Source organism: Macaca mulatta, chromosome 2, assembly GCF_049350105.2.
Source record: "Macaca mulatta isolate MMU2019108-1 chromosome 2, T2T-MMU8v2.0, whole genome shotgun sequence".
Taxonomy (NCBI): Eukaryota; Metazoa; Chordata; class Mammalia; order Primates; family Cercopithecidae; genus Macaca; species Macaca mulatta.
In genome coordinates, this window is record NC_133407.1 from 54,269,664 (window position 1) to 54,297,547 (window position 27,884).

Here is a 27,884-nt window from a genome sequence, read left to right on the forward strand (position 1 = left end):
GGGAAAGAAAGATTGTGGGAACAGTGGGTACCTTGATGTCAGAGAATGCATCTTTTTCATCTGTATTTGTGGTGCCAGCACAGTGCATATCACAGTGAAGGACAAGTTAGGTCAATAAATTTAAGCATGACAAAGAGATATTTTGAAACATGGAATATGAGATAGTCATGTTCCACATAAAAAAAGTACATCCATATAAACCTGTGTGCTGCTTCCTACACAAGAATATCTGGTTCCTATGTGTGTGCTTCCTACACAAGAATATCTGGTTCCTTTCCTGTGTGCTTTCCTTTTGCTTTATGACAAAAATAGAAATATTGATAGACACTTGATTTTGCCAGTCTATGGACTCCCTGTAGAAGGAATGAGTACCCCAAATCACTTCCTCCACAAAACCTTTCACTAGCACTATTCCTCCTCTTCCGTGTAGCCTTGTGTGCTTGGCTCTGGGCATAGTTGGTTTGTACGCATTTGCTTCTTTGTAGGTCTTCTATCACCTTTCTCCTTAAGAGCCTGTTTCATATTTTAAAAGATAAGGGAGGGGGAGCACATTTTCCATTTTTAACTGTCTACTGTGACTAAGAGTCTGTGTCTGGTAACTAATTTTTTTGGTAACTGTCTCTTGACAGTTAGATGCATTTTGGTTTAAATGCCAGTCTTGCAGAGCTTGAGAGAATGCATGCTGCTATATTCCCACGTGTAATTTGGTTTCCCAGTCCTAGGCACACAACCCCCAGATCCTCAGCGCCTGGCCATTGTGGTGTCCTACTCATGGTAGGTACTAAGTACTTGTGGGATTCACTTGAGTTTAAAATATAAAAAAACTGTAGATGTTATTTTGGAAAACAGAAATATTAACTATGTAATATATAATTATATGGTGAAATATTGAATAATTTCCCAGAAATAATTTAATGAGAGCCAAATTCCTTTCCTTTGGGAAATATTATAGAAGCCACTATTTGTAGAAATAGTGAATCCCATAGAATGAGAGACATAATTCCTTTTCTTATAGAAACCCTTATAAAATTATTTTCTCAGAGTCTTTCGTATTTTTGAGCTGCAGTATTTCTGCATGTGGCCTAATGCTGCAGGTCCAGAACTCTGCTCTCAGATTCCTCAGGTTGCTGGGAATCTGCATACATATGCCCTGATGGTATACATCATTCCCCTTCACTGCTCCCACCACTTTGAGCTGGATGGAAGGGAATGATTGACCAAGGTAAACTTCTAGAGCAGCTTTGCCTCCTGAAATGGAGTGAATGCACACAGCTTACCTGGGCCCTTTCCACAAACAGTGCTATTTTGGCAGTTTTGATGCAATTGCAGATGAGACTTCAGTTTAGAATGGGAGGTTTTAGACATGCTGGTTGGGTGCCTCTGCTACCCTGTGCCACTGTCCGGTTTGATACAGCAGAGGCTCATGCCAGGACAGATTTCTTCATCTTAAAGGAACACTCTAAAGGAATAAGCTAAAGAGAAATTCCTCTTGGTAGTAATTTTTGAACTCTTAAATATTGATTTTTTTTTTTTTTAAAGCAGTGGGGTTAATGATGAGGGCATTCTGTCTTACGGGTTCAAGTGTCTCAGAACTTGAGACACTTGAACCTTTTGGCAGCCTTTTCTGTAGGGCAGATCAGAGCAGTAATGGACTGAGAGATGTGTGGAAAAGAAACTCTCTTAAGGCAAGTAAGACCAAATTATATATTGAGACCAAAAGGCAGGCATATGTGTTGGATGAAAAATAGGACAAAATCATTAAAAAAGACGTATCATTTGGACCTCGTGATATCTGCTCAGTCTCTTCTCCTTATCTTTAGTGTAGACTGAGATGATTTAATGTCCTGATACAGGGACCTACAGAAACTTCAGATCTTTCACAAATGAAGGAAATCGTTTTATCCTCATGTTGATTTTACACAAAAATGTAAAAATCAATAAGAACCAAAAGAATCAGAAAAGAAGCTCTTAGTGTGCTCAGCAACCCTCCCTTCCCTGCCCACTTCTCAGTTGATTCACTGTTTCTTACCAGCTCATGCTAGTCCATTAAAGATGAGAGATAGGCAACAGAAAAAATATTAAAAGATGAACAAGACTTCTGGATGATGATTAACTGGATTACTGGATAAGCAGGCATTCTGGTGAGCCAGTTTGTGTAGGTGTCTGTTTGTGGAGCCCTGCTCATTGATGGTTACTTCTCATATTATCACTGAATTTCTGTAGTGAAAGTTGTCGTTATGTTAACTTTGAGGCTTTAGGAATGTAAACAATGCTTCCTAAATTCTAGAGATCACATTTAAGAAAGATTTGTATATATAGCTAAACTTTTTAAAAAGGGATACTGTGGCTGGGCACGGCTCATGCCTGTAATCCCAGCACTTTGGGAGGCCAACGCGGGTGGATCACCTGAGGTTAGGAGTTCAAGACCAGCCTGGCCTACATGGTGAAACCCCACCTCTACTAAAAATACAAAAATTAGCAAGCTGTGGTGGCACGCACCTGTAATCCCAGCTACTTGGGAGGCTGAGGTAGGAGAATTACTTGAATCTGGGAGGCAGAGGTTGCAGTGAGCTGAGCTCCCACCATTGCACTCCAGCCTGGGCTTCAGAGCAGGGCTCCGTCTCAAAAAAAACAAAAAACAAAAAACAAGAAAAAAATGGGAGGTTACTGTGTAATAGGGTAAGTCTTGAAATTTTCTCAGGTGAAACTTGACCTTGTTTCACAAATCCAGATACATGAGAATGAAGTGGTCTGAAATGTTTTAGCCTACGTTGTCTGCTATCACTTTGGAGTCTTTGGTAACATAATTAAAGAACATGGCAGAATGAGATTTATGAGACCCAAAGACAGTTATTAAAATGTAGTGGGAGCATTTTGTAGATTGCTTTCCTTCAACAATTTTTTTTTTTTTTTTTTTTGCAAAGTTAGAATGTCAATGCCAAAGATTCAATCTGATTTAGATAGTGAGTGCACTTGCTCCTTAGTGCAGTGTAATAGCTTAGGATTGTGCGGCATGAAGTGTTTTCAAGTTGCCACATATTACCTATAACCTCAGGGTTCTCTCTTTGGGCAGAATTTAATTGATACAAGGCTATGCAAAGCAATGCTCATTCCAGAAATACGTTTATCTTAATAAAAGCAGGCTTAGTCAGCTCTGAGTTCGTTACTCATCTGTGTAATTATATACCGTGACCTATTTTCCTCTTGTATTAGACCACCTTCCACCATCCTAATTGTGAGCTGTGATTCCTTCTCTGAAGAAAAGAATCATTCCTTTATAGCATGTTGATGAAATTAACAAAGCTCTTGATAATACTTGAGGAATTAAAAAAAATTACCTTTTAAGATTTTTTTTGCATAATATGAGGTCTCTTTTCAGTGAAGTTGTTTTGCCCAGTGAGTGTTTATCGTCTCGAAGTGGCCAAAGTGTTTTTTCATTAAAGATCCTGCATTACAGGAAACAAAAAAACCAGTGAGCACCAGACTTTTTATTGGGGAAATATATCTGTACTTACTTCTTAAATTCATGTAATTGTGCAATATTCCAATTTGTGCATTTGTTGTTTCACTGTACTTGCTATTTGTTGTCAATATGATTATTGATTTATATGATTTATGATAATATGATTATTGATTTGGTTGCAGCCTCTCGTGGGAAACTTAAACTCTTTGAGAGCTTGGGCATGAAGTGGTTTTGGTTATTGGTTTATATTACCCCCCCCTTGGATAAGGATGACCAAATCAGTTTATCAAATGACTGAATAGAACAATTCATTTCAGCCAGGAAATCATGGGTCTAATTGCAGGTGGATTTTTTTTTACTGTTTTGTTTTTAAAAAACCTTTGACTTATTGACCTTTTGGGCCAGATAATTATTTATTTTTGGGAGCTGTCCTCCACATTGTAAGATGTTTAGCAGCATTTCTGACTTCTGCCTACTAGATGCCAGTAACCCCCTACACAAGTTGCGGTCATCAAAAATATTTATAGACTTTGCCAAATGTCCTCTGAGGGACAAAATTGCCCTCATTTGATTACCACCAGTCTAATGAGACTAACGTGTGGACTTTGCAGAGATAACACCTGAAAGCCATGTGGTCTGATAGGAAGAGGGTAGGTTTAGCAAAATGGTGGTTGGATTTGGTTCTGCCTTAGTCCAGGTTTTCATATTTCTAAATTCTTTAAACCAGTGAGTGCTCCCTGAACTTTAATGTGCATACACATTACCTGGGATCTTGCTAAAATGAGGACTGAGATTCCATTATGTCTGGAGTTTGGCATGTGATACGGTTTGGCTCTGTGTCCCCACCCAAATCTCATCTTGTAGCTCCCATAATACCCACGTGTTGTGGGAGGGACCTGGTGGGAAATGATTGAATTATGGGGGTGGGTCTTTCTGTGCTGTTCTGGTGATAGTGAATGGGTCTCATGAGATATGGTGGTTTTAAAAACGGGAATTGCCCTGCACAAGCTCTCTTCTCTTGTCTGTTGCCATGTGAGACATGCCTTTCACCTTCCACCATGATTGTGAGGCCTCCCACCATGCGGAACTGTAAGTCCAGTAAACCTCTTTCCTTTGTAAACTGTCCTGTTTCTGGTACATCCTTATCAGCAGTGTGAAAATAGACTAATACAGTAAATTGGTACCAGTAGAGTGGGATGTTGCTGAAAAGATACCTGAAAATGTGGAAGCGACTTTAGCACTGGGCAACAGGCAGAGATTGAAACAGTTTGGAGGGCTCAGAAGAAGACAGGAAAATGTGGGAGAGTTTGGAACTTCCTAGAGACTTGTTGAATGGCTTTGCCCAAAATGCTGATAGTGATATAGATAATAAAGTCCAGGGTGAGGTGGTCTCAGATGGAAATGAAGAACTTGTTGGGAACTGGAGCAAAAGTGGCTCTTACTATGTTTTAGCAAAGAGGCTGGTGGCGTGTTTTGCCCTCAGCCTAAAGATTTGTGGAACTTTGAACTTGAGGAAGATGATTTAGGGTATCTAGCTGAAGAAATTTCTAAGCAACAAAGCATTCAAGAGGTGATTTGGGTGCTGTTAAAAGCATTCAGTTTTATAAGGGAAGCAGAGTGTAAAAGTTCAGAAAAGTTGTAGCCTGACAATGCAGTAGAAAGAAAATCCCATTTTCTGAGGAGAAATTCAAGCCAGCTGCAGAAATTTGCATAAGCAGCGAGGAGCTGAATGCTAATCCTCAAGAAAATGGGGAAAATGTATACAGGGCATGTCAGAGGTCTTCACAGCAAGCCCATCCCATCACAGGCCTGGAGGCCTAGAAGGAAAAAGTGGTTTTGTGGGCCCCAGCCCAGGGTGTCTGTGCTATGTGCAGCCTGGGGAATTGGTGCCCTGCATCCCAGCCACTCTAGTGTGGCTGAAAGGGGCCAATGTAGAGCTCAGGCCATGGCTTCAGAGTATGCAAGCGTCAAGCCTTGGCAGCTTCTACGTGGTGTTGAGCCTGCGAGTGCACAGAAGTCAAGAATTGGGGTTTGGGAACCTCTGCCTAGATTTCAGAAGATGTGTGGAAATGCCTGGATGTCCAGGCAAAAGTTTACTGCAGGGGCAGGGCTCTCATGGAGAACCTGTGCTAGGGCAGTGTGGAAGGGAAATGTGGGGTTGGAGCCCCCACACAGAGTCCCTACTGGGGCACAGTCTAATGGAGCTGTGAGAGGAGTGCCACAATCCTCCAGACTCCAGAATGTTAGATCCACTGACAGCTTGCACTGTTGGCATGGAAAAGCTGCAGACTCAACGCCAGCCTGTGAAACAGCCAGGAGGGAGGCTATACCCTGCAGAGCCACAGGAGTGGAGCTGCCCAAGACCATGGGAACCCATCTCTTGCGTTGCGTGTCCTGGGTGTGAGACATGGAGTCAAAGGAGATCATTTGGAACTTCAAGATTTGACTGCCCTGCTGGATTTTGGACTTGGATGGGCCTGTAGCCCCTTTGTTTCGGCCAGTTCCTCCTATTTGGAATGGCTGTTTTTACCCAATGCCTGTACCGCATTTTATCTAGAAGTGACGAACTTGCTTTAGATTTTACAGGCTTATAGGTGGAAGGGACTTGCCTTGTCTGGGATGAGACTCTGGACTGTGGACTTTTGAGTTAATGCGGAAATGAATTGAGACTTTGGGGGACTGTTGGAAGACATGATTGGTTTTGAAATGTGAAGATACGAGATTTGGGAGGGACCAGGGATAGAATTACGTGGTTTGGCTCTGTGTCCCCACCCAAATCTCATCTTGTAGGTCCTATAATTTCCACGTGTTGTGGGAGGGACCTGGTGGTAGATGATTGAATTATGGGAGTAGGTCTTTCTGTGCTGTTCTTGTGATAGCAGATGGGTCTCATGCGATCTGATGGTTTTAAAAGCAGGAGTTGCCCTGCACAAGCTCTCTTCTCTTGTCTCCCACCATGTGAGATGTACCTTTCACCTTCTACCATGTTTGTGATGCCTCTTCAGCCATGCGAAACTGTAAGTCCAGTAAACCTCTTTCTTTTGTAAATTGCCCATTCTCAAGTATATCTTTATCAGTAGTGTGAAAATGGACTAATAAAGCATGATATGCTGCTGGTCCATGTACCACTCTTTGAATTAGCATCATTTTTCCCCCCCCAGATCCTGTGACCAGGAGACATTTAATAAATGGTGATGAGGGTGAAATATTTTTGTTGTAGTTGGGACTTTAGACAAGAAAAATTGTATTCCAAGTAGGCCTGAAATCTAGGATCTTTGCCCAAGTTTATTCATTATATTTCATCATAATCTTCGCATCTTTATGGTCTCTTGGAAATGTAAATTGGTATTTTATACCTATTTGAGAGGTGGTGGTTGTGATCATCTTATATTTACTTAGAATGTTCCTAAAGGGTCATGAGATTCTCTTTGGAAAGAAAGAGATTAAGTTCTGCATGGAGTAATAATCTCAGTGGCCTAGGGCAGTACGGAACATGTGCTGGTTGTAAATGATATATTCTAACTTCACAACATTGAGGCTTTTATTAAAAAGTCCAAAAAAAAAAAAAAAAAACAAAAAAACCAGATGTCAGTGAGATTGCAGAAAAAAGAGAACACTTATATACTCTTGGTGGGACTGTAAATTAGTTCAGTCCCTATTGAAAGCAGTGTAGAGATTTCTCAAAGAACTAAACATAAAATTACCATTTCACCCAGCAATCTCATTACTAGGTACATACCCAAAGAAAAACAAATTGTTTTACCAAAAAGACACCTTTACTCACATGTTTGTTGTAGTACTATTCACAATAGCAAAGGCATAGAATCAATGGTGCCTATCAATGGTGAATTGGATAAAGAAAATACATATACACCATGGAATACTATGCAGCTATACAAAAGAAACCATGTCCTTTGCAGCAACGTGGATGTAGCTAGAGGCCATTATCCTAAGTGAATTAACACAGAAACAGAAAACCAAATACCACATATTTTCACTTACAAGTGGGAACTAAACGTTGGATACACATGAACACAAAAGTGGGAACAGTAGACACTGGCGACTCCGAAGAGCAGGGAGTAGGAAGCGGGGAAATGGTGGAAAAACTTACTCTTGGGTTCTGTGTTCACTATTTGGGTGATGGGTTCACTAGAAGCCCAAAAGCTCAGCGTCACACAGTATACCCAAGTAACAAACTAGCACATGTAACTGCTGAATCTAAAAGAAAAAAAGAAAAGAACATTGCCTACTCCTGGGGAAGGAAGTAGGAGCAAGTCCAGCCTCCTTACACCCAACCAAATACCACGTGTTTTAACCTACAAGTGGAAGCTTGTAAGTGGTAGGGTGTTTGGACTTTGCTGTATCTGTGATATTTTATTTCTTAAATTCTGAATCAAATATGCATAATATTACTGCCTATTAACACTGGTGACTGGTACATTGGTGTTACCAACATTAGTGTCTGCATTTCTGTTTTTGTATATTTAAATTATTTCATAATTAGGGATAGAAATATCTATGGAGAATGGATTGCCTTCAAATAATGCTTTTATCGGTACCCACTTATGACATGCATTTTTCTTCCTTTTTTTTTTTCAGTTCTTATAAAGGTACAACTTTTATATTTTTTTTTCCTTCCTTTCAGTCCAGACGTCAAAAGCTTTAATACATGGTGCTCTGGACCTTTTTCTATGAGATAAATATCTGTTTTCTAGCTGATTCTGTATAAAAATAGAAAATAGTGTAGATGTGTGTAATCATACATTTTTAAACTTACTGAAGCCATTTTCTTGCTGCTTTAATCTCTCGTGCCCTAATGTTTAACACTTTTTTTTTCTTTTTTTGGTATCAGTGTGATCTCCTATGTGGTTTTCATAGTATTTATGTGTTGTGTATTTATAGTCGTGTTATTACATTTTATGTTACTAAAATAACGTACAAATAACTGTTCTCATCTGTGTTCCGCATTCCTGTGGCACTCTTGTCCTTGCCCTCTCTAGGCTCAATGAGGGAGAATCTCACTTTCTCCTTCACCCAGAGGAAGGAACTCTCCCACCCCCTATCTTTTTTCATCACTCAGAGCATTTAGTGTTTGACACTCACCACATTTCTCGGAAGCTGTCAGGGACCTAATTTCTAAGTCTGTTGTTTTTTTCTCAGTTATCCTGTTTCCTGACCTCTTTGCAGCATTTGATATCACTGATTTCTCCTTGTTGAAATCTGCTGTTTATAAAGTACATGTAACCTTTGGCACCTGTTTGCCCCTGGTATTTCTTCCTTTGCCAAGGCCTTTTGTTCATTTGCTCACTAAAGCCATCAGGACATGCTTGCCATGCCCTATGGAAACACATCAGGGGACTCTCAGGAAGATTCCAGTATAGGGGGAGGCTTGACAGAGGGACACTTCAAGGTGTGACGTGGGGCCATCATTGAAGGAGAAAGCAGCGGAATAGAGTGAGCACATATCTAGTTTCAGAAATGGTGGCATCAAGGCAGCCTTCTTGGAGCATGTGATAATGAAGATTGACAAATGAGTTGGCTTTAGCTAGGCAAAGAAGAAGAGGGAGGGAGTTTTGGGGTGAGAGAGCTATAGGAACAGGCATCAAGACTGACATGAGATGCTGTCACAGTGGGGGAAAATGGATGGCCTAAGCTCTTGGGTGACATGATGGAACCTTGCCAATGAGTAAACCTTTACCACTATTTTACAAATGAGGAGACTGATGCTTAAAATGGTTAAGTGATTCATCAAAGGGCACGTAACACATGGCCAGATAGTATTCAAACTAATGTCTGCTTGACTCCAAGCCAGGGCTCCCTTGCTCCTGAGAGAATGTGGGGGCAGCATGTTTTATATGAATGTGATCCTTTACACAGGCCCTTCAATGTTTTGCTGGAGTCCCATCTTGAGGAGTCAGCCAGTATTTTTTTTTTTTTCTGGAAAGGAATGTGCATGTATGTGTGTGTTTGAGAGTATATGTGTTATTTTTGTTTTTGATCTGAGTTTTAAGGTTTTGCATGATGTGAATGCCTTCAGTTTCTTAAGTTATCTTTCAGATACTGCAGCATAGAGAACCTCCTTTTTATTTGCCAGTTTCTAAAAGTGTTTAAAATGAGTTTCTGATTTTTTGACTCAGTTTTCTATCTCTTGCGCTGATATCCAAAGAGAGATATAGAGTTAGACTATCGTGAATGGTGATTACAACAGGTAACATTAAGCTATAAATGGTGGAAACTCTTCTGCAGGGAGAAACCCAGATCTGCTGCATGTGGTTTGGATGCCACATGCAGATCCCCTGGGGCACCTGGCACAAGGAGAGCTCTGCTTGCTGCTGTTTGTCACCTTCAGCCAGTTTTCTCCGGCAATTGATGTGAGCTCAAGATCAGGTCACTTAATCCTCACTCCCGCTGCTATGACTCATCGACTTTACCTTCAGTTAGAATCCAGGTCAGTGACCAACATGTGTTAATGTAACTTTAAATTGGCCGAATGGTGTGGCCACATACTTTCAGTGAGGAACTGTGCTAAGTTTTCACATTAGAAATATCTGAATATTCTTCTTAGGCTGAATTGCAGATACCCAAGAACTTCCTCTTCCACCAAAGCATAAACTCTACCCTCTCTTGATTCCCTCTTGATCTTCCTATTCACAGTCTTTACAACTCATGAAGATAAAAGAAATCTGAATTTCTGCTACGAACAGATCCAGCTGTTGATTATGTGAGAGAATGGGGGGTGGGGGGCGCGGATTAGGATGGATTATAAACTGATACTGTCCAAACGTAGTCTTGACTTTGTATTCTAACTGCTTCCCTCAAAACACTTTTAGCATAGCTTGTGGCAGAGTACAAGTCTAGCATATTTGGCATGTCTAAGAACTCCAGCCTGTCTTCACTTTGTGATTATGCAGATGGATCACAGGAGCTGCCAGTGGAGGATGAGGTGTGGCATAGGCACCTCATGACCTCTGATGGATACACAGACATCCAGTCTTCCTGAATGCCAAACTGGGGGCCAGGAAAATGGCCACCCACTGTTAGCCTTTACTCTAGGGACTGCATCTTGGTAGTCAGGATGGACTTGTAATTTTTTGCCTATAATGATTGGAATGGTCCAGGGTTTTTCAGCCTTGGCACTGTTGACTTTTTTTGGGGGTTTTGTTTCTTCGTGGGTGGGCTGTCTTGTGCATTGTTGGATGTTTAGCCGCATGCCTGGGCTGTATCCACTAGGTGGCAGTAGAACCCCATGATTTGTGCAACCAGCCATCTGTCCCCAGACATTTCTAAATTTCCTTGAGAACCACTGGAATGGCTCCTTAATGGTAGCTATATTTCAGATTATTTTGACACAGGACGAGAATTTAGCTTTCTTGCTGGGATTAGACCTTAACTGTAATTGAATAACTCATCAGCAATAAGTAATCTATATGCTAAGTTCTAGGAATGTGAAGTGGGCTTTATTGACTGCTCTGTTGCAATAGTGGACAGAGGACAGACAGTGCAACATAATGATTACATGCATGCTTGTGGGATGCAATAGGCCTTGGCTACATGTATGGCTTAGTTTCTTAAAAACTAGGATATTGTGATAATTACTAACTGCCTTTGTGTATCAGTTTTTACATGTCTAGAATGAGGGGGAAGTAGTAGCTACCTCAGTTACCTCTAGGGTTCCTGTTCCTATAAGAATCAAATACGTGGTGTGAGGCAGGGTCTGACTCAGTGGGAACATTGTGCATACAGGGAGTGACTCAGCTGATAACAGATAAACAAATGCCTTTGGGACCCAGTCTCCTAGTCCTTCTCCCAGGTCAGGCTCCTGACAGTTTCCACTGCTTCTTTCAGTTTAAGTTGACACTCTTCTACACTGAAATGTGGGGCTGCAGGATGCACAATAGACCCTTTGCAGAGTGCTCTGAGCTTCCTCCCGTATGTGGCCCAGCAGTGCTTGCACAAGGGACAAATTGGGAGAGGTTTTGCTTCTGATGACCCCTCTGTTCTAGTCAGAGGAAGTGGCACTCAGCAACAGAGCATGTGTATGAAGTCCAGAGTGTTTCAGTTCTAATTTACCAGTCCATACACAATGCTCTTTCATAAGAGTGGCACAAAGCTCTGCATAACTCCTGGCTTCAGGGTTTTGGGAACCAATTCCTTTTTATCCTGGAACTAGGTTGAGCTGCCTGATTTACTGAATTTTTTCCAGCCTGTTCTTCTGCAACATTGTTTTGGAATATGTGGTGCTATTCCCTGGGGCCAGGCAAGGAAATGAATCCATGACCTCTTTTCGCCTCACTGAGATGGTGTTTGCATTTCTCAGGCAAGCAGTACTCAGACCTGCAGATCCTGGGGCTGTGAGACCATTAGTGGTTATCCTTTGCTGTGAAGATGGAGATAGAGTTCCATGTGTGAGAAAACAACATCTTTAACTGCTTAGCTGAATATCAACCACTTGTATGTTTGTTCAAGATACAGGCTTATATAGCTGAAGGAAAAGAATATAAATATCCAGAATTTTAAGTGGGAGTGGAAATACTGTACAGAAGTGATTCCCATATACTCTCTAACGCAAAGTGTTGTATGTTTCCTCCCTGTTTTGTGTATTAATCCCTGTTAGAGGGTTCTTTGATTTTAATCAAACCTACTGTGGTAATAACTTATAAATTCAGCAATTTTTTTTTTTTTTGAGATGGAGTCTTGCTCTGTTGCTCAGGCTGGAGTGCAGTTTTGCGATCTCTGCTCACTGCAACTTCGCTTCCCGGGTTCAAGCCATTCTCCCGCCTCTGCCTCCTGAATAGCTGGGACTACAGGCGCCCGCCACCACACCCGCCTAATTTTTGTTTTTGTATTTTTAGTGGTGACAGGGTTTCACCGTGTTAGCCAGGATGGTCTCGATCTCCTGACCTTGTGATCCGCCAGCCTCGGCCTCCCAAAGTGCTGAGATTACAGGTGTAAGCCACCACACCTGGCCAGGATCTGTTCTTGACTATGCATGTCTATTTTAGAACATTCCCTTTGTGATATTTCACCTTTCCAGTGGATTTCAATAGGGGTAAGTCAAGTACAGTGTAAGAAAATAGTCTTATGTCTTGCCCTGCCCCAGGGGTGCTGTTAGATATCATTTCATTATTGCCTCAGATATAATATCTATATGTAAAAAAATTCTGATAACAAACACTCCTTTCTATTTATACTATACTCTACACTTTGATGCTCATTGACATCCTTGGACTGTGTGAAACGTACCAGGACTAGTTTTTACTCCATGCTTTTTTTATTTTTATTTTTTTTAAATGCAGCTTTACATCCACTTCCTTCTAATCTTTCTTTGAACTCTCTCTGTGTGTTATCACTTTTCTCTTTTGTATTTTCAGCATCTCTTTCTGTCTAGGGGCTACTTCTCTTCAAACTTTAAACCTGCTCAAAGTCCTTAATAGAACAAAGTTAAAAAAATCTGTATGTCCAGAAATCATGACACCCCAATAGCTGTAAACTTGCTCAAGCCATTTTTAAATAACAAAAATAAAATCCCCCTGCCAGTGCAGAAGTAGCGACTTCCCAGTGTCAGTGAGCTCATCTTGTTTCGAATTCTCACTAGCCACTGAAAGGAACCAGGGCTCCTTAAGAGAAATTACTGTTTTCAGATCAGGTACAGGAAAAGTATAAGGTGAGTTGTGACATCTTTTGGTTAGAAAGCAAGGAAGTGCTCAGACCAATGAGGAAATGCTAAAACAGGACACTGAAACCTACTTGAGGGCACTCCTAGATCTGGGACAGTTTGGGCATTAATGAGAATGATAACAACAGGTGAAAATACATTGAAAACCAAAACAAATTCAGGAGTTTATGGTGCTATTAAAAGTACAGATTACAAAAAGGTAGGATGCAAATGAGAAAGCTCTTGTTTTCAGAAGAATGCTGACTAGTAAAGGTAGAAGAAGGGTAGAATTTAGGACATCACCATTTTGCAACCTTAGTGTGATAACTGATTCAGGCAATAATCTTCAATTGTGGCCAGAAGCCACTGGGTGAATGGGTGTGGGAGAATAGTATCTTCCAGTCTGAAACATACTCCTTCATCTTTTAGAGTAATAAAAAGTATAACTCTGAAGCAGAGCGATCTGGTGGTCACTGAATGATCCAACTTACCAAAAATGAGATAATCTGACATTGTGTGCCTCCTGATATGATGTAATTAGATGTATACAACATACTTTTGTAATAAACTGTATCAAAAATCTTCAATGAGCAGTCAGACAAATTTAGAATATGAAACATTTGATAAAGCAACCAGCCTAGACTCTTTGAAAAAAAATCAATGCCACAAGAAACAAACACGATGGGCTGGAAGGGGACAGTTGTAGATTAAAAGAGGCCAAAGAGAAGTAACACCATGAATGAGTGGTGATTGTTGACTGGGGGGCATAGCCATACAAATTGTTTTGAGACAGTTGTATAAATCTGAATACAGATTCTAGATTAGGTGATATTACTGAATAATAATCTTTCCAGAAATGTTGATGGTGTGGTTAAGTGCGAGAGTATTTAGAGATGCATATTGAAGTATTTAGAAGGGAAGGATCATGATTACCTGCAACTTATTTTCAAAGTGCTCCAGTACAAGAAAACAAAGTGTTACGTTTGTATGTGTATATAAACTTGTGTATTCATGGACTTTTTTGCTGATATATGCATGCCTATATGCATATATACATGTATACACACACACATTTGTGTATTTATTGGTTTTGAGGGAAGGGTCCTGTGCTCAGTGCCTAACAGGTAACAAATGCCTAATAACAGTCTCCTGGGTGTCTCTGCTATTTTTCTTACCTTTCCTTCTTACTTTCCTGTGGGGTCTCCTCTGCCCATCCTTAAAATTGATGTTTCTTGTTCTATTCTTGGCCATTTTCTTTTCTCTTTCTATATACTCTTCTATGCCAAAGTAGTCTTTATTTAAAATATTGTTTGTAGCTCTTTGAGCAATCACAGCTTTGCTTTTCACAATGGTTGAACTCATTTACACTCCCACCCATGTGTAGAAGTGTTCTCTTTTCTCTGCAACCTTGCCAGCATCTGTTATTTTTTGACTTTTTGATAATAGCCATTCTGATTGGTGTGAAAACAGAATTACCATTTGACCCAGCAATTCTGTTGCTGGGTATAAACCCAGAGGAAGACAAATCATCCTACCATTAAGACGCACGCACATGAATGTTCATTTCAGCACTATTTCACAATAGCAAAGACATGGAATCAACCTAAATGCCCATCAGTGACAGATTGGATAAAGAAAATGTGGCACATATATGTCATGGAATGCTATGCAGCCATAAAAAAGAATGAGATCATGTCTTTTGTGGGAATATGGATGGAGCTGGACACCATTATCCTTAGCAAACTAACAAAGGTACAGAAAACCAAATACCACTTGTTCTCACTTATAAGTGGGACCTAAATCATGAGAACTCATGGACACAAAGGGAACAGTAGACACTGAGGCCTACTTGAGGGTGGAGGGTGTGAGGAGGGAGAGGAGCAGAAAAGATAACTGTTGGATACTAGACTTAGTACCTGGTAAAAAAAAATCTACAACAAATCCCTGTGGGATGAATTTACCTATATAACCTACACATGTACCCTTGAAATTAAAAGTTAAAAAAAATTTTTTTTAATATTGTTTAAAACAGTCATCTATAAAACAAAATTTTCTTTTCACCTTTCAGATATTCTTCTAACACCTATTACCAGACAGTGTATGTGCTATTGGTGACAAAGCAATGAGAAATACCAAGATTGTCCCTGCCCTCTTGGAGTTCAGAGCCTAGTGTTCTGGCATCTGGGCAGCCCTGTTTCTTTCCCCTCCTCCTCTGAACATCTCTGGTTTCTGCAGATCTGGGTCATTTGCGGCTCTGAATGTTGACAAGCCTGGCTGCCTCACCTCCGCAGGGTTGCGTCTTATGCCCTCTGAGTTTAGTCATGCCTCACCTTGAACTACGCTGCCTTGTCATCTCTTATTCTCATCACATTCTGTAACAATAGCTACCATCCATTTTGAGTTTTGTGTTTTACCAGACACAGAGTGTTAAATGCTTTTAAAAATAGTCTTTCTTTTCAATGGAATGTTTGATACTTTGAAAAGACTATATGTAGTATAAGTTAAAGCACAACAAAAAGAACATAGCACTGGGCAGGGCGTGGTGGCTCACGCCTGTAATCCCAGCACTTTGAGAGGCCGAGGCTGGCAGATCACCTGAGGTCAGGAGTTCGAGATCACCCTGACCAATATGGAGAAAACCCGTCTCTACTAAAAATACAAAATTAGCCGGGCATGGTGGCGGGTGCCTGTAATCCCAGCTACTCAGGAGGCTGAGGCAGGAGAATCGTTTGAATCCGGGAGGCGGAGGTTGCGGTGAGCTGAGATCGCACCATTGCACTCCAGCCTAGGCAACAAGAGCGAAACTCCGTCTCAAAAAAAACAAAACAAAAACAAAAGTGACAAAAACACAGCACCAACTTGAGAGTGAGAGTCCCACAGGCACTCTTGGATCGTTCCTGTTTCTCCTCTGCCATCTGCCTTTCTCCACCTTGAGGTGACTCTGTCCTGAATTGTGTGCTTTTTTATTTCCTCCCTTTTAAAGCTAATGGTTTTAATCCATATGCACATACATTCCTTTGTAAAAATTGTTCACGCTATATGTAATCTTTTAGGACTTTAAAAACATAATGCTGAGTAGAGAAATTTAAAAAGTCTCACTTTGGAAAGGGAATTGGAAATATTTGGTGAGGATGAATATTCACTCACTCTGTAGCTGAGCATTTTAACTTTTAGGTGTATGCCCTAGAAAACTCCTGCGGATGCATGCCAGGAAGCGTGTCTAAGAACGCTCATAGAAGTACTGTTTATCATAGCAAAAATATGGAAATAACCCAGATGATTGTTGACAGGAGAATGGGTACAAACCTCATTATTTGCCTAGTGAAATTTTATGCAGCAGTGAAACTGAATTAACTACAGTTAGTAACTTTTAAAGCTTCAAGTGGTCCTAACAAGATAGAAGTAATCCTGTTTTATATTTGAGGATAATAAAGCCTAGGGAACTTGAATAAATTGTCTGTCTAGGTATTGCAAATAGTATGTTGTAGAGCTGAGATTTGAGTCGAGGTCATTGCCAGTTTACAGCCTTAATCAATGGAAAATATTGCATCCTATTGAAAGTATTTGTTTTTACTAGCTTGTCTGTTTTACTGTGTTGGAAGAGAGCTTTGTATTTTCACTTAAATCCAGCAAATGGTTCACAGTAGGTGCTGTATAAACTTTCTGATGAATGACCAAAAATATCCTTATTTTACACAGGAAGAAAGATGAAGGGAGCTTAATGGGTTGGGTAAGTTCCCAGATACGGTAATCAGAGCCCCTACAACTGGGACCCAACCCTTTGAAGCCTCAGTAACTGTATGTTCTTAACTTGTTCCAACCTGTATATTCTTAACTTGGTTGCATGCCTCTCTTCTAGTAAATGGCTGGGAGAAGCCTGGCAGAAGTGAAGCCCATATAATGTGGACTGTCATTAACCGTGCTCTCAAGTTCCTTAGCCAGGAGTCACCATCGCTCTCCTGGTGGGGTAGCAGAAGCCTATCCTTAGCTGTGTGACTCTTTTACCTATAATAAGAATCTGTCTAGCCTGCAGCAGCAAAAGTTCCTGTGAACTTTCTTATATCTCTTCTATTTCTAACCACGTCATGGACGTGGTTACCTTGTAGAAAAAGTTCAGGTGTGTTTTTTTATATGCGGTGGAGGTTGTGAAGAAAGCAGGGTAGCAGACACTTAGTGCCTTTGGCAAACAAACCAATATTCCTTGTAGATGTAGATTATTAAGCTACTTAGGTATTTTGGTCCAGTGGAACAAAAATTCAAAATAAAAAGTAAAAGCTTGACCTACCCACTTGAGCTTTTTGGTCATCTAATGCCTGCCTGGCAGAACTCTGAGCAGGTACATGTTTTCCGCGGTCTCATTACATCGTGAAAGGTTTCTGGACCTTTGTAAACTGATGGGGGCAGGACCCTGCAAGCATGACCAGCTGAGTTTTGTCAAGCTCTGCATAAGAGTAGCAGGAATGTTCAGGTGAATTTGAATATTCCCTATAGTGGGGTTGAGGTTTGATTCTGAAAGTATCTAAAAGCAACTCATGGCCTGGCACGGTGGCTCACACTTGTAATCTCAGCACTTTGGGAGGCTGAGGTGGGCAGATCAGGTCAGGAGATCAAGACCGTCCTGTCCAATATGGTGAAACCCTGTCTCTACAAAAATACAAAAATTAGCTGGGTGTGGTGATGCATGCCTGTAATCCCAGCTACTCGGAAGGCTGAGGCAGAAGAATTCCTTGAACCCGGGAGGCGGAGGTTGCAGTGAGCTGAGATCGCGCCACTGTACTCCAGCCTGGTGACAGAGCGAGACTCCATCTCAAAAAAAAAAAAAAAAATAAGTAAAAGCAACTTCACATGGGCAGAGGTCATTGGAGCTGGCTTCTGCCTGTGTGTGTTTGTCTCTGGTACCTTTGTGTGGCTGCCACATGCAGATCTCTGTTAAAATGTCACCTTCTCAGCAAGGCCTTTCCTGTTCATAGCAACTAACAGCCATTCCCCTATGTGGCATTCTCTAGCCTCTTACCATGTTTGTTTTCTCCTTGTCTCCCTTTGTTGTTTAAAATATTAGGCTAGTGCAAAAGTAATCGTGGTTTTTGTGATTACTTTCAATGGCAAAAACTGCAGTTACTTTTGCACCAACCTAATATTTTTTAACTTATTCTCCTCTCCCCCGATTCTTACATACCGCCCTTCTTAAAGGTAAGCTTTGCCAGACCAGAATTTATTTTTCTTGTGAACGGCAAAATTAGGAGGTCCCAGAATGGAGTCTGCCCTACAGTTAGAAGCTCAATGAATATTTATGGAATTTCAGAATGAACTTACTCATACAACTTTGGTCAAATGAAGGATTTCCTTAACTGTCAAATGATGAGTTTGTTCAGCACTTCTAGAGTTTTAAGATGTACTTTTATATTTTGAATTGTCACTTCAATGTGCATAATAGATTAACATATGTAGACATCCTTTTAAATCTCTGAATCACAGAATTAGAATAATCGTAGTTCTTGATACATGACACATTCTTGTTATGCAGCATTCAAGCAAGAATGACTTTTTACAGATTTAATTTGTTATTCTTAATGATGTTAATAATCTCCTTCAGACTCAGTAACCAAAACGAAAGCCGAGAGCTTGACAGTAAGCAGCTGCTCTTGTCTGAATGATCTGTCCTCCCACTGCCATGCTATCTCTCTGGATACTTTTATTCCACATTACTTGAATCCTGTGTTCTTCAGTCTTTCACTTTCCTGTTTTATATATTTTTGTAACATCTATAGGTATTCCTAAAAGTGTGTGTATGTATGAAGTTATGATTTCAAAACTGTATGTAATCTCTTAATGATTTTTCTATATATTTTACTGACATCAATATATAAAGTTTGATTTCATATATGTCATACACATTATCCATGTTATTAAATATTGCTATAATTAATTTTGTTTTGATCAGTTTATAGCATTGTGCTGTGTGACCACATCATAGTTAATTCAGTTTCTTGTATTTGGGGTATTTCCAGGTTTTTGCTGTTGTGAGTCATGCTGAGATGTATATCTTTGTTGCCTATTGATGGATATTTGAAATTTCTCGTGGATATAAACCTAGGTATTAAATTGCTGAGTCATAGACAATATGAATGTTAAACTTCAGGAAGTGATGCCAAACTTTTTTTTTTTGAGACGGAATCTCACTCTGTTGCCCAGGCCGGAGTGCAGTGGCTCAGTCTCGGCTCACTGCAACCTCTGTTTCCCAGGTTCAAGTGATTCTCCCGCCTCAGCCTCCCGAGTAGCTGGGACTACAGGTGTGCACCACCATGCCTAGCTAATTTTTTATATTTTTAGTAGAGATGGGGTTTCACTGTGTTGGCCAGAGAACACCTGACCTTGTGATCCACTCGCCTCAGCCTCCCAAAGTGCTGGGATTACAGGTGTGAGCCACCACGCCTGGCTTTTTTTTTTTTTTTTTTTTCTTTTTTTTGAGATGGAGTCTCACTCTTCTTGCCAAACTGGAGTGTGGTGTGGCATGATCTCGGCTTACTGCAACCTCCACCTCCTGGGTTCAAGTGATTCTCCTGCCTCAGCCTCCCAAGTAGCTGGGGCTACAGGCGCTCACCACCATGCCCGGCTAAGTTTTTGTATTTTTAGTAGAGATAGGGTTTCACCATGTTGGCCAGGCTGGTCTCAAACTCTTGACCTCAGATGATCTGCCTGCCTCGACCCCTCAAAGTGCTGGGATTATAGGTGTGAGCCACCGTGCCTGGCTGCCAGACTGTTTTCCAAAGAAGTTACACTAGTTTATATTCCTACCAGTGATGTGTAGTGATCCTGTGGATTTCAATCCTCTCTAACGTTTTATCTTTTCAGATTAAAAAATTTTTTCTTATGAAATGTTATTACATTGTGGTCTTCATTTGTACAGTGATCTCAAATGATATGGGCATCTCTTCATATGATCACTGGCTATTTCTGTGAAATGTCTAGTTATATTTTTTGCTTATTTTTCTGCTGGGTTGTTTCTGCTGTTACTGATTTGTAGGACTTCTTTGAATATCATTGATATTTTGTTTGGTATCTCTACTATAAATAGGCTTTCTAGATTGTGACTTACCATTTTCACTTTTAAAGTTATATTTCAAGAAGCAAAATTTACCAGTTTTAAGGATCAAATTATCTTTTTTTTTTCTTTTCTAACTAGTGCTTTTTGTATCTTAAAATTTTATGGCTGGGCGCAGTGGCTCAAGCCTGTAATACCAGCACTTTGGGAGGCCGAGACGGGCAGATCATGAGGTCAGGAGATCGAGACCATCCTGGCTAACATGGTGAAACCCCGTCTCTACTAAAAAATACAAAAAGCTAGCTGGGCAAGGTGGTGGGTACCTGTAGTCCCAGCTACTTGAGAGGCTGAGGCAGGAGAATGGCGTAAACCCGAGAGGAGGAGCTTGCAGTGAGTTGAGATCCGGCCGCTGCACTCCAGCCTGGGTGACAGAGGGAGACTCCGTCTCAAAAAAAAAAAAAAAAATTTTTTTTCTATCCTGAAGTTTAGAACAGTGGGTATTTTTTCTTTCTTTCTTTCTTTCTTTCTTTCTTTCTTTCTTTCTTTCTTTCTTTTTTTTTTTTTTTTTTTTTTTCTTGAGACAGAGTCTTGCTTTGTCGCCCAGGCTGGAGTGCAGTGTCATGATCTTGGCTCACTGCAGCCTCTGCCTCCCAGGTTCAAGCAATTCTCCTGTCCCAGTCTCCCAAGTAGTTGGGACTACAGGCGCCTGCCACCTTGGCTGGCTAATTTTTGCATTTTTAGTAGAGACGGAGTTTCACCTTGTTGGTCAGGCTGGTCTCAAATTCCTGACCACAGGTGATCCTCTCGCCTCAGCCTCCCAAAGTGCTGGGATTACAGGTGTGAGCCACCATGCCCAGCCTAGAACCGTGGTTTTTTAAATGTGGTCTGCAGAACCACAGGGGTTCCGGACACTCTTTCAGAGACACTATGAAATCAAATCCATCATTATAAGAGTACTAAGATGTTGCTATTTTCATCGTGCTCAATTTGCACTGATGGTGCAAAAGCCATGACGTGTAAAATGTTCCAGTGTCTTAGCACAAATCAAGGCAGTGCACTCAACTGTTCATTGCATTTTATACCTTGCTGACATAGAGTCTTAAACAAGAAAAGAAAAATTGGTTTTACCAGTTGCTTAATAAAGCAATACTAATTGTTTTTCTTAAATCTCAACCATAAAAATAGGTCTTTTTAAGATTTTGTGTGCCAAAATGTTAATTATGTATAAAGTACATTTGCTACTTATGATGATTGTCTAGAGGAATGAACACTTGTACAATTGAGTTATAAGCTGAATGAGATACATTTTTCATGGAATACCATTTTTACTTGATAGAATGACAAACTATAATAATTCGACTTGGGTGTTTGGCAAACGTTTTCTCAAAACTGAATGAACTGAGAGACAGTTTTTGACAATGATAAAATTCAAGCTTTCAAACTGAAAGCAGAATTTTGGAAAGCTTCTGTTTGCTGTTGTGAGTTTCGTAGCTTTCCGGTATTGACACTGAGAGGAGGGGCAATATTATTTAGTATGATTTTTGGTACTGTAGAATGAAAAGTGTTTTTATTTACAAATTTCTGCATGAATGTGTTTTCTCTACATGACCAGTGTATGTTATAAAATTGAGCATAAGTAAAACATCCACTTAAAGGTCAAGAACAAAAGATTTCAGTGTTACGAAGTATAAAATATTCATCGATATGGTTTTAGATCTAATATTGCAATCATGCTTTAAAAAACCACCTGTTGAGTTTTGTGCTGTCACAGAAGAAAATCCAGAAGGCCATTATTTATCTGAGATTGGATTTTCTTCAACATACTTTTAACCTAAACATTTTGCAAGAGGTTGGACATGGAAGTGGATATGAGAATCCAACTGTCTTCTCTAGGCCAGATGTTAAAGAGATTTGCAAAAATGTAGAATAATGCCACTTCTTGACATAAATTTTTTTGAAAATATTTTTTATAAAAATGTTACTTATGTTAACATGCTATTTAAAAGTTTTATAACTCACAATTTTAACTTCTAATATAATAAATATGGATAGGTATACACAAAAGCTCTTTGAGGTCCTCAGTAATTTTTTAAGAGTAAAAGGGATCCTGAGATCAAAAACTTGAGAATTCTTGGCTAAAATATATTTACCTGTATTTTCTAATAAGAGATTTTGTTACTGTTGTTAGTTTGCTTGTTTTAGCACTTCAGCTCTTAAGCTATTAAATATATGTATTATACTGGACTGTCTATAAATATCAAAAAAGGACACCACATTTTATGAAGAGTAATTAAATTTAAAAATATATGAAACTTCCCAAGTTCATTTTTGTAACTTGTACAGAACACGTATCTTTCACTTTGTTTTCTTGAGCATTTTAAAGGTTGTTTATCCACCCACCACATGTGTGAATCAAACAGGTAGTATTCCTCATGTCTTTCTCCCACCTTTTTTTTTGTGTGTGTATGGCCACCACCTTTGGGTTCTCACAGCCCCTGACCCGGAACTCCAGGCTCCATAATTGTCAGGCCCATTGTTCTGGCCAGGAAGGAGTGGCCCCATTTTTTAGAGTGTAGGTTCCTTAAAGTGGTAGGTAGTCAATGGGCATGTGTTGATAGATGTTCACTACCTGTGTACTGATACGACGCCCAGTTTTTTGTGGGAGAGGTAAATTGGGAGAGGTACTCCTTACCCTTTATTTCTGTGATTTCTTTTTTGGCCCTCTGACTCTCAGATTACAGCTCAAGCAGTTTCCAATGGGATTTTACACTTTTATCCTAATAAGTTATTAGCAGGGATGGGAAGGGAACTCCATTTTAATTGAATAGCTGCTGCGTGCCAGGTACTAGCACGTCTTGTTTAGTTTCTCAGCAGCTGTTTGGTTTTATCTGTTTTTAATTTTATTTGATAGGAAGTAGGACAGAAGAGGGTCACAGAAGTGAAAGAGCTAAAAAACAAAACAAAAGGTGTAGCTCAAGATCATGGCAGATTCAAATCTAGTTGTTTATCTGTAAGCATCTTCTTTATCCACCGTGCAAGATTGCTTCTGTGAAAATCTCAGTCCCAATAATATTGACTATTTTATACAGTGTGATTATTGCTGTTGTGTAAATATCCAGTCAAGGGACTGACCAGTTTTGTGCACTCTTGCATCTAACTTGTATTTATATATTAATCATGGTTTTTATTGGACCTGGTCATTTCCTTAGGTCAGAGACAAGGAGTGATACGTGAAAGGGCAGTGGATTTGAAGCCAGCTGACTTTATTCTTCAAGTACCATGCTTGGTCTTGATTAGCTGCGTCATCTTGCCTGAGTCACTGAACCTCTCTAGAACCCCATTTGCTAATTGGTGAAACAGGGGCAAGAATAGAAGGCCTTTTCCAGTGTCTCCTGGTTGCTGAAAACATCCAGTGAGATGGCGGTATCTGTGCAAAGGTTTTAAAAACGGGGGACTGTACTCATGGGAATTTAGTACTTGTACTTGGAAGTGTTAGTTAGAACTCTTAGATCTCGCTATCACATAAAAATTATGTAAAATATCATTAGTGGTTTTCTCCTTGCCCCTTGGCATCTGGGATTGCCTTTTAAGACTGTATCTCTTTAGTATGTTGAGTCATCAAATTGCTGATATTTTACTTTTTTTTACCTCCAAAAATGGCAATACCAAAAGTTACTAGTAAAATTTCAAATGTTAAAATATATGTATATTTGTATCAATATCAAAGAGAGTATGGCAAAAGGCAAGTAAGCCTAGATTTTATTGTAGTTTTCAAAACAAACGTTTACTCTGGATTTTTTCCCCCTCAGGCTATCTTGAATTCCATGTGTTGATCCCTAGCAACCTGTTAAATGTTTTGTGTTGAAGAAACACTGAAGGCGATAAAGCATCTTCCCCTATAATGGATGGGACTGATGGACTGATGTGGAGAGTTGCAAATGCTAGTCTAGTCATTTTAATTATGTTAATTGGGATACATACACACACACACACTTTCACAGTGGGTTATATATATGTGTGTGTGTATATACACACACAGTGGGATATTTTATATATATACACATATATATACATATACACACATACACAAATTCTTTTCATTTTCTCTTGTGAATGCTTTTTTTGTGGAATACTGGCAAGAAAGGAGGTATAAAAATGAATTAGGACTTAAGAAGTTGCATTTTCTCCATTTAGGGAGTCATTTGTTGACAAGAGTTACAGCAGTGTTCTTATAATGTCTTCAGAAGACAGGGCTCTTTTTAAAAAGATTTTCTTTTGTTTGCTTTCTTTTTTTCTTTTTTTTGCCTGGGAAATAATCTGGAGTAGATTCTAAGCATGTATTAAGTTTTTAAATTTCCTATTAGTCTAGATTTTTGGAAATTACTACATGATTTATAGAAAAACACCACAATAAATTTAATATTCCTTGTCCTTGCCCTCCGCAAATTAAAACAAAAAATGCTATGAATGTTTGTTATTTAAATGTTTAGCGCTCAGAGGAAGGAATCAGAAGAATCAAGGAAAGGAAAATTAAAACCTAAGACACTAATAAAAAATAAAACAGCAACTATGAGACCTATTTATTTCCTGTATCTTTCCTTTGAAAATAAATTGTGACTCACCATTAAATCCATGCCAGTGACCCATGCATTTAATATTTTAGAGAAGATGTCACAGCTGCCTTGCATGAAGTATTTCACCTTTGGTTTCCGTTTTTGTAGAGTTTTAGCGTTTTGTGCTTTTAAACCAAACCGTCTGGTTTATGTTTTCTTTCTTCAGTATCTTCCTTCTTTATTGGACTGTCTTTACCCTGAGATTACATACATCCTAACCCAGCTGTACTGGTACACTTTATCATACCAAATACTAATTTTTCTCGCTACCCACATACCCATCCGACTGTCTGGATAGTAAGTTTACAAATTTTTAAAAATAGGAATTTCCTAATGCCTAATGTACAAGCCCCATGAAAGGAAATCATGCCTTATCAAATTGAAAAAGGATATTTACAAGGAAAAGTTAACTAGACTTGGTTTATTATTTGAATTTGGAAAAGTCTTGCATAGCCTATAATTCTGTGACTCCATCCATTAAAAAAAAAGAATTTAGGATGTCAACACCACACAAAGCCATTTTACATTGGAATCGCAAATATTATTTAACTGTACTCTGCATTAGATGGAATTTTCTTACTTACCAATTTTTCCAGTCTCTTAGGTTCTCTGTAGGCAAGATAGGATCAGCAACTGAGTGTAGCATTTGATGTTGAGGGAAATAGATTTTGCTTTCTGCTGGACTGCTCGTGTTGACCAGTGGAAAACACTGCATTAGCTTTCAAATCAAAACATTTAAAGTGCTCTCTGAAATATTGATATCTCGCCAAATGCTTGAATGTTAGGTACTACAGATGTCCAGTACTCTTTGGAGCCCAGCTCTAATATGTGCTTGTATAAGTTGGATCTGATTTGGATTTGCTTAGGGTTACAGATTAGCAAGGCTTGATCAAATAGTAAATAGTATGAAACCAGCTGTGAAAAGGGAGACCGAGCAAGTGAGAGCTCCAGCCAGCAGGAAGATAGATCTTTCCCATGCTTGTTTATGACCTTTGTCTGTGAAGCTGTTGTAATAATAGCTTCTGTATTTATTGGGAAGTATTTTTAAGTTGTAATTCACATGGCTTCAAACTAATTTCTTGAAATTAGTTGGAAAACCAAAAAATATTTGAAAGCAAAACATCTGCGTGTTTCTTTCTTTCAGTACCAGGGGAGGAGGCAGGAAAGCTGTTTAAGTAGGTGGTAACTTGAGGGTTTTGATTGGTGCAGGGCAAGATAACTGTCAAATGAGAAGAGATATTGAAAGGACCATAAGGCCATACTATCTCCTCTGGGATTTGGGGGATTTGCTCCTCTAGACTTATCCTGTTCTAGGGATGGACTTGATGCATGCCAGTGCCTCTTCTACTCCATCTGTTATCCTGACACATTTCCAGCCTTGAATGGGGGCTTTTGGGTCTCCATTCGTTCTTCATATCACTCCTTGACTTAAATCTGGTTTCACAACATTCTGTTTCTGCCCTGGGTTGTTACTTGATCCCAATGTCTGGATATTTTCTTCTTTAACAAATTGTTCCTGGGGCTCTCTGAAATTATGCTCTGGATTAATGCAGTAATAATACATCTTTCAGCAGGAAAGACCTGAGCCTCCTATACTCCATCTACTTGAATTCATCCAGTTTAGGGCCTGTAGCATCAGCTTTACCTATTTTACCAGTTTCTTTCCCTCTGTCCTAGAGAGGCATGCTCACGATCAATCATGCCTATTATCATTATCAAATAAAATAAAGCGAAAATCCTCAAAGCTCTCCCTTAAATGCGAATCCTCTTTATTAGCAATCATCCAAACGGTACCTTTATCTCCTTATCCAAACTTGTTGGAAATGGTCTGCGTTTGCTGTCTCCACTTTCCCATTCACTCTGTAATCTAGTCCACTCCGCCCTCTGTCCTCAGCACTTCTCTGGAACTGGCAGAGACCTCCTCATGGCACATTCCTCAATCCAATTGACATTTTGAAAGATTTTGTTTTTTTGTCCTTGAGGTAGCTTTTTTGGGATTGTGGTAAAATACATGTAACATTTGCTACCTTAGCTATTTTTAAGTGTTCAGTGACATTAATTACATTCACATTGTTGTGTAACCATCATGACCATCCATCTCTAGAACTGTTTTCATCTTGCAAAACTAAAATTCTGTACCCATTAAATAATAATTCCCCATTTTCCCTTGCCCCTAGTCCCTGGTAACTACTATTCTCTAAGATGTTGACTACTCTAGCTATCTCATAGAAGCGGAATCATACAGAATTTGCCCTTTTGTGACTGGCTTAATTCACTTAGGATAATGTCTTTAAGGTTCATTTGTGTTGTAGTATGTGACAATTCATTTCTTTTTAAGACTGAATAATATTCGCTATATGTATATACCACATTTTGTTTATTCATCTGTCCATAGTCTCTTGGGTAGCGTCCACCTTTTGGCTATTGTGAACAATGCTGCTATGAAAGTGGGTATCTAAATATCTGTTTAAGACCCTACTTTCAATTCTTGCAGTTATATGCCCGGAAGCAAAATTGCTGGATCATGTGGTAATCCTGTGTTAATTTTCTAAAGGAATTGCTATACTGTTTTCCATAGCAGCTGAATGAACCATTTTATGTTCCCACCAACAGTGCACAAGGATGCCCGTTTCCCCACATCCTTGCTAACACTTGTTTTCCATTTGTGTGTTGTGTTTGTTCTTTTTTGTAGTAGTAGCCATCTTAATGGTTATGAGGCATTAAGGCAGCTTTTGATGATGGTTCTCTGTGGTACTTCGGCATACTGCTCTTGTGCCTTTCTGACACCATTCCCTCCATGATTAAAAGCTTGCCCTCAAATGTTGATGTTTTATGGATTCCGTCCTGAGCCCCATGCTTTTCTTTCTCTGCCCTTGCCTTGCCCTGTTAGCACTTGTAACATCTCTGCCAGCATCTCTCACCACCTTGCACCTCTGTACACTGTTGTTCCTTGCACCTTTCTACCCAGATGCTTCTTGGGTTCTTCCTACTCAATGTGTCTCTGTCAATGTGTGATAATACCATCTACCCATTACCCAACTTGTCAACCGTTAAACACTCTGTCTCATCCATTCCTAGCCAGTCAGTCACCAAAGCCCGGTGATGTGTTTT

General features: G+C 39.7%; 2 protein-coding genes across 7 annotated transcripts in view; one reads left to right on the plus strand and one right to left on the minus strand.

The window, feature by feature from the left end:
* The window catches only part of MED12L (mediator complex subunit 12L), a 337,419-nt gene that overhangs the window by 127,137 nt on the left and 182,398 nt on the right, over positions 1 to 27,884 (plus strand). The window lies entirely within an intron of this gene.
* The window catches only part of P2RY14 (purinergic receptor P2Y14), a 59,988-nt gene that overhangs the window by 3,134 nt on the left and 28,970 nt on the right, over positions 1 to 27,884 (minus strand). The window contains exons 1-3 of one of the 6 annotated variants that reach the window (XM_077991579.1): positions 25,358 to 25,621; positions 3,339 to 3,446; positions 2,500 to 2,621 (exon numbers count right to left, since the gene is read on the minus strand). The exons of 1 other annotated variant lie outside the window; for it this stretch is intronic. The gene's annotated coding sequence lies outside the window, so the exon portion shown is untranslated. Of the gene's footprint in view, positions 1 to 2,499; positions 2,622 to 3,338; positions 3,447 to 25,357; positions 25,624 to 27,884 lie in introns of those variants that run through there. 4 more of the 6 variants (XM_077991578.1, XM_001107208.5, XM_002802967.4 and 1 more) reach the window with 4 other exon arrangements.